At 35.7% G+C, this 11,641-nt stretch overlaps 1 long non-coding RNA gene across 1 annotated transcript; it reads right to left on the bottom strand.

The window, feature by feature from the left end:
• Positions 1 to 1,802: 1,802 nt before the first annotated feature.
• Positions 1,803 to 11,038, bottom strand: LOC143533743 (uncharacterized). The gene is made up of 4 exons (XR_013135411.1): positions 10,783 to 11,038; positions 9,270 to 9,469; positions 8,628 to 9,138; positions 1,803 to 2,245 (listed from the first exon to the last, which is right to left on the bottom strand). It is a non-coding gene; the product is annotated as an uncharacterized LOC143533743 (long non-coding RNA).
• Between the last annotated feature and the right edge of the window lie 603 nt (positions 11,039 to 11,641).

The following is an 11,641-nucleotide window of genomic DNA, read 5'->3' as shown; positions in this document are numbered from 1 at the left end:
TAATACATATATTACATACACTTATTAATACATGGATTAGGTAAATGGCCAACCAGTGTAGTCCTGTGTTGCATACTATATTGTTAGATTTAGAACGCCTACCAACTGTTTGATGAAAAGTTTCAAAGAAAATAACTGACCGTCAATGAAACACGTAGATAGTTAATTATGTTCTTGAATGAAAACTGTTGCAAGTTTAAACTTTGATTCATGCTTCTGTTTTTTTTAAAAACTAATATGATAATCATCGGCTCTATTTTTAATAGGTTAAAGCATAAAGTGAAGAAACGAGATCAACATATCCGCAAGTATGGTAACATCATAATGTTTTTTATACATTTAATAATTACTAATTTTGGTTGGGCATGAAAAACTCACGTGTCCCTTGTCTTGGCCCGATACCTGACCCGAAATCAAAATACAAGGGAGATATGACCCGACCAATAATCGAATGTAATATTGCAGCTCTAGGTCTCCAACTTTTTTCGGTAAGGGTAGCCGGTTTTTTTTTGGTCCGCCCCGACTACGCTCACCCCTATTATTTAATATTACATATATGTAATACATGTATTACACATATGTAATTCCTTAGTGTTACATATGTTAATAATACTGTTAGTATTACATATATGTAATAATAAAAAAAGTCTTGGTTGATACCTGACTTGAAACTAAAAATACAAGGTAGATATGACCCTACAAGAACCGAATGTAATATTGCATGTCCGGGTTTCGGTCTTTTCGGCAAGGGTAATCGGGTTTTTTCGGTATGTCCCTGATTACGCTCACCCATATTATTTGGTATTACATATACGTAATACATGTATTACAGATGTGTCATAAAGTATTACGCACATGTAATACTGAGTATTACATATATTTGTGATATTGGTAGCGTTACAAATACTTTATAATAATAATAATAAAAATAAATATATGTAGTGTATTATGAAGTTTTGGAGCTAACTTATGATCATATTGTTGATATGTGGTTTGCCAGTTGTCGTTTGAGCTTTATACAGATAAAATTTTGTTCCTAGGTACACAAAATAACCATTACAATCATCTTTTTAGGCGAACTACTACGCGACAGTGCAAACTCTACACCATCAAGTAACGAGCGTACACATAAATCAGGCGTTGAGGCAAGCATATTAGTCAGATGGAATAATAAAGAAATAGACGTGGATGTTTATTGACGAGGACTACTTCTTTTTGTTTAGATATTTGTACTAGAAAAATACATCGGGTTATGAATTCTTTTATATTTTGGTAAATATTATGTAGTGCAAAGATATATTGCTTAGAAACTATATGTAAAATATATATTGCGCATGTGTAATACATATATATAACATTGACTTGAGGGTATGATAATATGATTTGAGTATGAACAATACCATTATACTTATATTAAATTTTGTATTCATTTTTTTAGACACCATTTAACACCCACAAACAATTTGGCGGGAAAGGACGTCATCTTATTTACATGTGATATATTTTATGGTTCTCATTTGGTTTTATTAACTCCTTTTTTGTTTGCGAAAAATGTGTTCTCTTTTTCTTGGTTAATTCGTTGATGTCAAATCTTCATCACCCGGTTATATCTTAAGTTAAACAGTTAGTGTTTATACATAATACAAATGTAGTGCATATATGTAATACAACAATAATACGTATATGCAATATAGTTAATACAAACATATAATAGTGTTTAAAAAAATTGTGTAATGGAAATAGTATATATATTCAATGTATATGTAATACATTAGTGTTGCGTATATGTAATGCATCAAAAAACATATTCTAAATTGGTGTCCTCTTCGTCGTCATTTTCCTCTTGAGGCTCCTCAAGCATGTATTCCACTTCCACTAGTGTTATTTGTTTTGCTTTTTGTGACCTTTTGTGATCTTTGCGTCTAGATATATGTAAGATTATTAATACGAACATATATAATCACAATAATATATGCATTATATGTAATAAAATATCTAAAGCGTACCATCAAAATTGTTTTTGCACGGCTGTTGTCTGAATCAATCTCGCTTTCATTGTCCAAATAACTTCCCCTGTTTCACTTTTTGCTTCTTTTTTTAGCCCCCTGTTTTCATTTCTATATCATATATGCAATGTCTAAATATCAAACAATATTCAAATATCTAGACAAACATAACTGCAACATTTATGAAGAAATAACATTGTATTGGGTTATGATTCAAGTACCAATAACTGATTGTACAACTAAAATGTAACATCCCGAAATTTCAAGATAATATTAATTATATTACTTAATAATAGAGGGAAAGTTTACTCGGGTTATCAGGAAATAAATAAAAGAATAGGAGTTGGTATGGGTCGGGCTAGTGTCAGGTAATGGATGTGGGTTATGGACATGGATTAATTGAGATGGGTTAAATGAGAATGGGATTTCAGGGATATAAATACCCCCAAAATCCCAAAATATCTTCATTCTATCTTTATTCAAGCACACTCCACACACACATTCTAACCGATCAAGATTCGAAGCCGAGACCCGAGATTTTGTTGATAGATCTGAGTTGGTAAGGTAAGAACAAATCCACCAAAGCTAATATTACTGAAAATGGTTAGGATTGGATGGGTTAACCGGACCCGAAACCCAAACTGCCCAAATCGGACCCCTAAAACGTCGATTTTAGGCCGATTTGATGGTTGGGATTTGTAGGCGCCGATCATACGATTCCGTGGGTACCAAAATCGAGTTATTTGGCTAAGAAACGAAGGATTTATGGGCAAACAGATCTGCAGCGCGATAACTTCGCCTGCAAGATTAAGTTCGCCTGATGAACTTCGCCTTTAAGCGTAACTTCGCCTAAGGATAACTTCGCCTGCAAGATTAAGTTCGCCTGATGAACTTCGCCTTCAAGCGTAACTTCGCCTTCAAGCGTAACTTCGCCTAAGGATAACTTCGCCTGAAGCCAAGTTCGCCTAAGGTTTAACTTCGCCTGAAGCCAAGTTCGCCTAAGGTTTAACTTCGCCTGAAGCCAAGTTCGCCTAAGGTTTAACTTCGCCTGAAGCCAAGTTCGCCTAAGGTTTAACTTCGCCTGAAGCCAAGTTCGCCTAAGGTTTAACTTCGCCTGAAGCCAAGTTCGCCTAAGGTTTAACTTCGCCTGAAGCCAAGTTCGCCTAAGGTTAACTTCGCCTAAAGCCAAGTTTGATTAGAAAATAAATTATAAAGCGATAAGTTAAAGTAAGCTAATACTAGGCCACCAGATTAGATCAGGCGAGTATTGATACGTGTAACTTATACAGTCAGCCGAGCTCAGTTAAAGAAGGGATTTACAACTATCGGAGGAAGAAGCAGAGTTCAGGTGAGTTTCTAGCCCCATTTCCTTGTTATGTTTTCGGGGCTGTGTGCATACTCGATGTGAAGTGTGAATACACTTACCTTAAGTGGTAAGTGTATGCTATAGATGTTATATGAGGTATATATTTTATAATGCTTGTCGGTACGTGAACGATCTTCGGATATTGCACGTATCGCCAAGGATAGTAAATTCCAAGTGGTTGATAGTGTGTGCGAATGTTATGATGTGACTGGTTTAATACGTAAATACCGAACTGATATGAGGTGTGATATAGGCAGGTAGAGGTAGAGTGTGTTAAAAGTGGCAAGTGTCTAGCAAGGGTGTTAGTGGCATAACGTGAGCGCGTGATAGGGAAAGCCTGTACGTGCCATCGTTATTATGTGTGTATGATTGTTGATGTGACATGCTTATTTTGTAAATAATATGAAGTGTGTTGTAGACAAGTAGAAGTAGAACGTGTTAGAAGTGGCAAGAGTCTAGTAAGAGTGTTAGTGGCATAACGATAGTACGTGGTAGGGTAAGCCTATACGTGCCTTCGTTATTAAAGTGGCAAAGTGGCATAACGTTTTACGTTATTAAAGTGGCAAAGTGGCATAACGTTTTACGTTATTAAAGTGGCAAAGTGGCATAACGTTATACGTTATTAAAGTGGCAAAGTGGCATAACGTTTTACGTTATTAAGTGGCAAAGTGGCATAACGTTTTACGTTATTAAAGTGGCAAAGTCGCATAACGTTATACGTTATTAAGTGGCAAAGTGGCATAACGTTATACGTTATTAAAGTGGCAAAGTGGCAAGGTGGTAGGTGTAAATAAGAGGCTAAGTGGTAAGTTAAGCAGGTTAGATGCGAAAGTGTGAATACACTTACCTTAAGTGGTAAGTGTATAGAGGTTATACAAGTAGCTATTATGTAATGCTTGTCGGTACGTGAACGGTCTTCGGATATTGCACGTATCGTCAAGGAGAGTGATTGTCAAGTGGTTGTTAGTGTGTATGCATTCTATGATGCGATTGCTTATTATGTAAATATTGTATTGGTATAAAGAGTGCTGTTGACAAGTAGTGGTAGAACGTGATAGAAGTGGCAGAGTCTAGTAAGAGTGTTTGTGGCATGACGATAGTACGTGGTAGGGTAAGCCTATACGTGACTTCGTTATTAAGGTGGCATATAGTGGCATAAGTGGCTAAGCTGTAGGGGTAATTAAGAGGCTAAGCTATAAGGGGTAATTAAATGGTTCAACAGTGGCATGTTAGACAGTAGGCTATGTGTCTTCGGATACGTATATATTGTATGAAGTGGTTGTATGATAAGTTGCTTGATTAACTAGAACTCACTCAGCGTAGCTGACTTTTAGTATGCACGCAGGTGAGCTGATTACAGAGTTAGCATGAGGATGACACACGGCATGGATTGAACGGCTGGCATCTGAAGAAAGAAGTAAAGATGTTTTAAATATAAAGTTTTGTGTTATGGTATCAAAGAAAAGATTTAATGTTTTGTAACAAAGGATTGATGTTTTATATTCCGCGAAAAGTTTTAATAAACTCTGATTTGAAGAACTGTGTTTATGAGTAAATCCGACGCTAAAGTAGGGTGCCCGGGTTCGGGGCCTTACAAGTTGGTATCAGAGCATAAGTTCGAGAGATTTAAGCATCCTACATGCTTAGACTCGAACAGAGAATGGGATTTAAGTAAGAAAAGAAAGAAGATGCCAGTTCAAGAATGCCATGTGTCGCTCAAGCAAAAATCAGTAAAGGTAAGGTGTATGATTAAATGATATATGTTAATGAGAAAGAAAAGATATGTGAACGACACGGTAGGAATAATTAATTGTTTGATTTGACTAACTGCTTAAGTAGAACCAGCACAAATAGACTCATAAAGGGAAGTGTATGGGACACGGAAAGCAACGTGATCAGCTAGTCACAGCTGGCCACTGTTATTACCTGTTAGCCTTGCTATCCTTGTACTAAATAGTTCCTTGAGTGATGATGTTTGTGTTGTCCCTTTAAGAGGAATATGTGGCATGTCACAGCTGTTTTATGTTTAGTAGTTAAAGAGTGTTTTATGTTACATTTGAACCTATGTTTGTTTAGCAAGCTTGAATGATTTCCTTTTATGTTATGAAGTACTTGTGACTTCTTGTGCTTTTGTATGAACGATCTATGAATTTAACTTGAATGCATGTTGGTTATAATAAATAGTTGTGTGATGGTAAAGCGTCGCCTTAGGAGCTAGCGTTATTATTATATAAAACAAGGTTCCTCGGGAAGGCGATACGAGACTTGGTACATCTAGGGCTTCATGGACAAGCTACCGTAATAGCTAAAACACATGATCACCGCTCGATGACTACAAGTCAGGAGTAAGAGGTATAACTCAAAAGCGAAGGCGATTCGATAAAGCGTGTAAATATAAGAAGTTTTCCTTTTATAGGGAATAAGTTAGGTTTCGGGGACGAAACCTCTTTAAGGAGGGAAGACTTGTAACATCCCGAAATTTCAAGATAATATTAATTATATTACTTAATAATAGAGGGAAAGTTTACTCGGGTTATCAGGAAATAAATAAAAGAATAGGAGTTGGTATGGGTCGGGCTAGTGTCGGGTAATGGATGTGGGTTATGGACTTGGATTAATTGAGATGGGTTAAATGAGAATGGGATTTCAGGGATATAAATACCCCCAAAATCCCCAAATATCTTCATTCTATCTTTATCCAAGCACACTCCACACACACATTCTAACCGATCAAGATTCGAAGCCGAGACCGGAGATTTTGTTGATAGATCTGAGTTGGTAAGGTAAGAACAAATCCACCAAAGCTAATATTACTGAAAATGGTTAGGATTGGATGGGTTAACCGGACCCGAAACCCAAACTGCCCAAATCGGACCCCTAAAACGTCGATTTTAGGCCGATTTGATGGTTGGGATTTGTAGGCGCCGATCATACGATTCTGTGGGTACCAAAATCGAGTTATTTGGCTAAGAAACGAAGGATTTATGGGCAAACAGATCTGCAGCGCGATAACTTCGCCTGCAAGATTAAGTTCGCCTGATGAACTTCGCCTTCAAGCGTAACTTCGCCTAAGGATAACTTCGCCTGCAAGATTAAGTTCGCCTGATGAACTTCGCCTTCAAGAGTAACTTCGCCTTCAAGCGTAACTTCGCCTAAGGATAACTTCGCCTGAAGCCAAGTTCGCCTAAGGTTTAACTTCGCCTGAAGCCAAGTTCGCCTAAGGTTTAACTTCGTTTAACTTCGCCTGAAGCCAAGTTCGCCTAAGGTTTAACTTCGCCTGAAGCCAAGTTCGCCTAAGGTTTAACTTCGCCTGAAGCCAAGTTCGCCTAAGGTTTAACTTCGCCTGAAGCCAAGTTCGCCTAAGGTTTAACTTCGCCTGAAGCCAAGTTCGCCTAAGGTTTAACTTCGCCTGAAGCCAAGTTCGCCTAAGGTTTAACTTCGCCTGAAGCCAAGTTCGCCTAAGGTTAACTTCGCCTAAAGCCAAGTTGATTAGAAAATAAATTATAAAGCGATAAGTTAAAGTAAGCTAATACTAGGCCACCAGATTAGATCAGGCGAGTATTGATACGTGTAACTTATACAGTCAGCCGAGCTCAGTTAAAGAAGGGATTTACAACTATCGGAGGAAGAAGCAGAGTTCAGGTGAGTTTCTAGCCCCATTTCCTTGTTATGTTTTCGGGGCTGTGTGCATACTCGATGTGAAGTGTGAATACACTTACCTTAAGTGGTAAGTGTATGCTATAGATGTTATATGAGATATATATTTTATAATGCTTGTCGGTACGTGAACGATCTTCGGATATTGCACGTATCGCCAAGGATAGTAAATTCCAAGTGGTTGATAGTGTGTACGAATGTTATGATGTGACTGGTTTAATACGTAAATACCGAACTGATATGAGGTGTGATATAGGCAGGTAGAGGTAGTGTGTGTTAAAAGTGGCAAGTGTCTAGCAAGGGTGTTAGTGGCATAACGTGAGCGCGTGATAGGGAAAGCCTGTACGTGCCATCGTTATTATGTGTGTATGATTGTTGATGTGACATGCTTATTATGTAAATAATATGAAGTGTGTTGTAGACAAGTAGAAGTAGAACGTGTTAGAAGTGGCAAGAATCTAGTAAGAGTGTTAGTGGCATAACGATAGTACGTGGTAGGGTAAGCCTATACGTGCCTTCGTTATTAAAGTGGCAAAGTGGCATAACGTTTTACGTTATTAAAGTGGCAAAGTGGCATAACGTTTTACGTTATTAAAGTGGCAAAGTGGCATAACGTTATACGTTATTAAAGTGGCAAAGTGGCATAACGTTTTACGTTATTAAGTGGCAAAGTGGCATAACGTTTTACGTTATTAAAGTGGCAAAGTGGCATAACGTTATACGTTATTAAGTGGCAAAGTGGCATAACGTTATACGTTATTAAAGTGGCAAAGTGGCAAGGTGGTAGGTGTAAATAAGAGGCTATGTGGTAAGTTAAGCAGGTTAGATGCGAAAGTGTGAATACACTTACCTTAAGTGGTAAGTGTACAGAGGTTATACAAGTAGCTATTATGTAATGCTTGTCGGTACGTGAACGGTCTTCGGATATTGCACGTATCGTCAAGGAGAGTGATTGTCAAGTGGTTGTTAGTGTGTATGCATTCTATGATGCGATTGCTTATTATGTAAATATTGTATTGGTATAAAGAGTGCTGTTGACAAGTAGTGGTAGAACGTGATAGAAGTGGCAGAGTCTAGTAAGAGTGTTAGTGGCATGACGATAGTACGTGGTAGGGTAAGCCTATACGTGACTTCGTTATTAAGGTGGCATATAGTGGCATAAGTGGCTAAGCTGTAGGGGTAATTATGAGGCTAAGCTATAAGGGGTAATTAAATGATTCAACAGTGGCATGTTAGACAGTAGGCTATGTGTCTTCGGATACGTATATATTGTATGAAGTGGTTGTATGATAAGTCGCTTGATTAACTAGAACTCACTCAGCGTAGCTGACTTTTAGTATGCACGCAGGTGAGCTGATTACAGAGTTAGCATGAGGATGACACACGGCATGGATTGAACGGCTGGCATCTGAAGAAAGAAGTAAAGATGTTTTAAATATAAAGTTTTGTGTTATGGTATCAAAGAAAAGATTTAATGTTTTGTAACAAAGGATTGATGTTTTATATTCCGCGAAAAGTTTTAATAAACTCTGATTTGAAGAACTGTGTTTATGAGTAAATCCGACGCTAAAGTAGGGTGCCCGGGTTCGGGGCCTTACATAAAACAACAATAAGATTTATTCAATATGTGAATATAAGTAATGCATATACATATTACACTAACGATACAAATAAAGCAATGCATATGCGCACTACATGAAGTCCGCATTAATGTTTAATACACCATATCCACGTAAACGTTCGACTCATCGGTAACGCGTATGTGCTATATGCGTAAACGTATAAGACAAATTTAATAATGTATCTACATAAAATGGTAGTGCATAGGTGTAATACAACATATAATGCTCATGTACTCACCTTCATTGCTTTTGGATACGTCAACATCCAGTGATCTACGTCTCAAAACGCATGCACGTTTTGATGATCTCGATACAACTTTTGCTGTAAAATGTATGAAATATCATATATGTATATAATACATGTTAACAAGTATATGTGCGTTTGAGAGTTTTTTACCTGGACTTGCATCCTCAATGTCCGACGATATTCCTTGATTCGATGTCCTGCTCCTTCTATGCCCTGATGATCGTGATTTCTTTGATTTTTCTATTGGTGTAAAAGAAATAATTGAACGTATAAATATATATATATATATATATATATATATATATATATACACTTGACCATTTAATGCTTTTAAAAATAACGAAAAAAAATAAATAAACGTTATAACTTACCTGTTTCTGTAACTACAGCCGGCTGTGTTTTACTTTTTTTTTTGCTATATACGACTCTTATCCTTTTTACCACATGATCTGTCTGCTTGTCATTATCCACTATAGGTACTTGTATTGGCCTTCCGGTTTCAGCGACTGTTTCGTTCCGTTTGCCTTTCTTTGTAAGTTTTAAAATTGTCATCCTTTTTTTTTGTTAATACCTGTATAAATTATGTCCACGTGTTAGTAAACGTGATAAAAGTTTCATATATTTGCATGTACATATACCTAAACAAACACTATACAATTCCTTATTCTATTCATGTTATAATGTAACACACCTATGCATTTATATACATTTTATGACCATGTAAGACAACATTAAAGTATATTTACAAACTTATCTATAAAACGCTCAACCAGTCACGGTAATTATGTGCTGCGTATATGCAATCGAAAAAATAGTAAATTTTCATCAACATTTTATTGCTTGGTTAAAAAAAATATATACATATATAACATAGTACAACACGTATGTGAAACGGTATATGCAAAATAATGTTCGATCTACTAATGACTCATGTAACCACCAAAAACGCACAATAATATCATATGTTTGTTTCGATTATGTGTAATATACTAATGACTCATGTAATACATATGTGCAATCACACGTATACGAGCTATTAACAACATATTGTTACCCGATTATGAGATATAAATCACGAAAAACAGAGTATAATGCATATGTGTAATGGTGTACACAAAATAATGTTTGATTCACAACAAAAAACGCACAGTAATATCATACGTTTGCTTTGATTACGTGTAATATACTAATGAATCATGTAATACATATGTGCAATCACACGTATACGAGCTATTAACAACATATTGTTACCCAATTTTGAGATATAAAACACGAAAAACAGAGTATAATGCGTATGTGTAGTGGTATACACAAAATAATGTTTGATTCACAACAAAAAACGCACAGTAATATCATACGTTTGCTTCAATTACGTGTAATATACTAATGAATCATGTAATACATATGTGCAATTACACGTATACGAGCTGTTAAGCACATATTGTTACCCGATTTTGAGATATAAATCACGAAAAACAGAGTATAATGCGTATGTGTAGTGGTATATACAAAATAATGTTTGACTCACAACCAAAACGCACAGTAATATCATATGTTTGCTTCGATTATGTGTAAAATCATGTAATACATATGTGCAATCACACGTATACGAGCTATTAACAACATAGTGTTACCCGATTTTGAGATATAAATCACGAAAAACAGAGAATAATGCGTATGTGTAGTGTATACACAAAATAATGTTTGACTCACAACCAAAACGCACAGTAATATCATATGTTCGCTTCGATTATGTGTAATATACTAATGAATCATGTAATACATATGTGCAATTACACGTATACGAGCTGTTAACCACATATTGTTACCCGATTTTGAGATATAAATCACGAAAAAACAGAGAATCGGCTATTGAATGATTACCTGGTAGTGTTATTCGGCTTCGATTGTGTTTTCTTCGCGTTTAATCGGCTGGATTTAATTGTGTTCGTCTGGTTTGAAGAAACCCTAGGTTTTGGGATGATCGATTGATGTGTGTGAGATCTGGAGAGAGAGAGGAGAGATAGAAAGTGATGGTTTTGGGCGGGTTTTTGTTATTTTGGTAATTTCTTAATTGCCCCTTTCCTAATAAACATGGGTCTTGTTGTCAGATTCTTTTTTTTTTCAATTTTGATTAGGTGAAATCATTGGAAATAGAGTTCTCTAGTTCTCTCACTTAGAAGAGTTCTCTATAGATCCCACCCCTATATATATATATATATATATATATATATATATATATATATATATATATATATATATATATATAAAGATCAACCTTGATACCGCAAAGAAACTTTCTGTTTGTCTTTTAGGTTTTTTGTTTGGAAGCGTTGCAAATATATTATGATAGTAAGGCGGTTGTTGTTAAGTTTGTTAACTTGGTATTATTATGGTAGGTGCGCAAGTTCAATTCCCTATTGTTGCATCAAGCAATTTTTTTTGATTATTTAAATTATATTTGGTAAATTTATAATTGTTATAATTTTAATTTTTTGCTTATTAAGTTATTTTTAAATATTTCTTAGGCTTACTAATTTATGTGTATGATTTAGTTTCAGTATTGTCAATACAGACTGAATATGCATTGTTTTAAAACGTTAAATAGCATATTTTATTAATGTAATCATTTTTTGGTTTAGTTTTGGTGCTGTAACCCAGTACCAACCGAATTTGTATCGATTTGTCACCACCAGACGCTTTTTCTGTTTTTTAATACGTAAATTTCTTGTATTAAAGTGTT

The sequence above is a fragment of the Bidens hawaiensis genome, unplaced genomic scaffold (genome assembly GCF_021521415.1).
Source record: "Bidens hawaiensis isolate Kalapana, Puna unplaced genomic scaffold, B.hawaiensis_p1.1 tig00009863_1, whole genome shotgun sequence".
Taxonomy (NCBI): domain Eukaryota; kingdom Viridiplantae; phylum Streptophyta; class Magnoliopsida; order Asterales; family Asteraceae; genus Bidens; species Bidens hawaiensis.
This window is presented reverse-complemented; position numbering and strand designations above follow the sequence as displayed.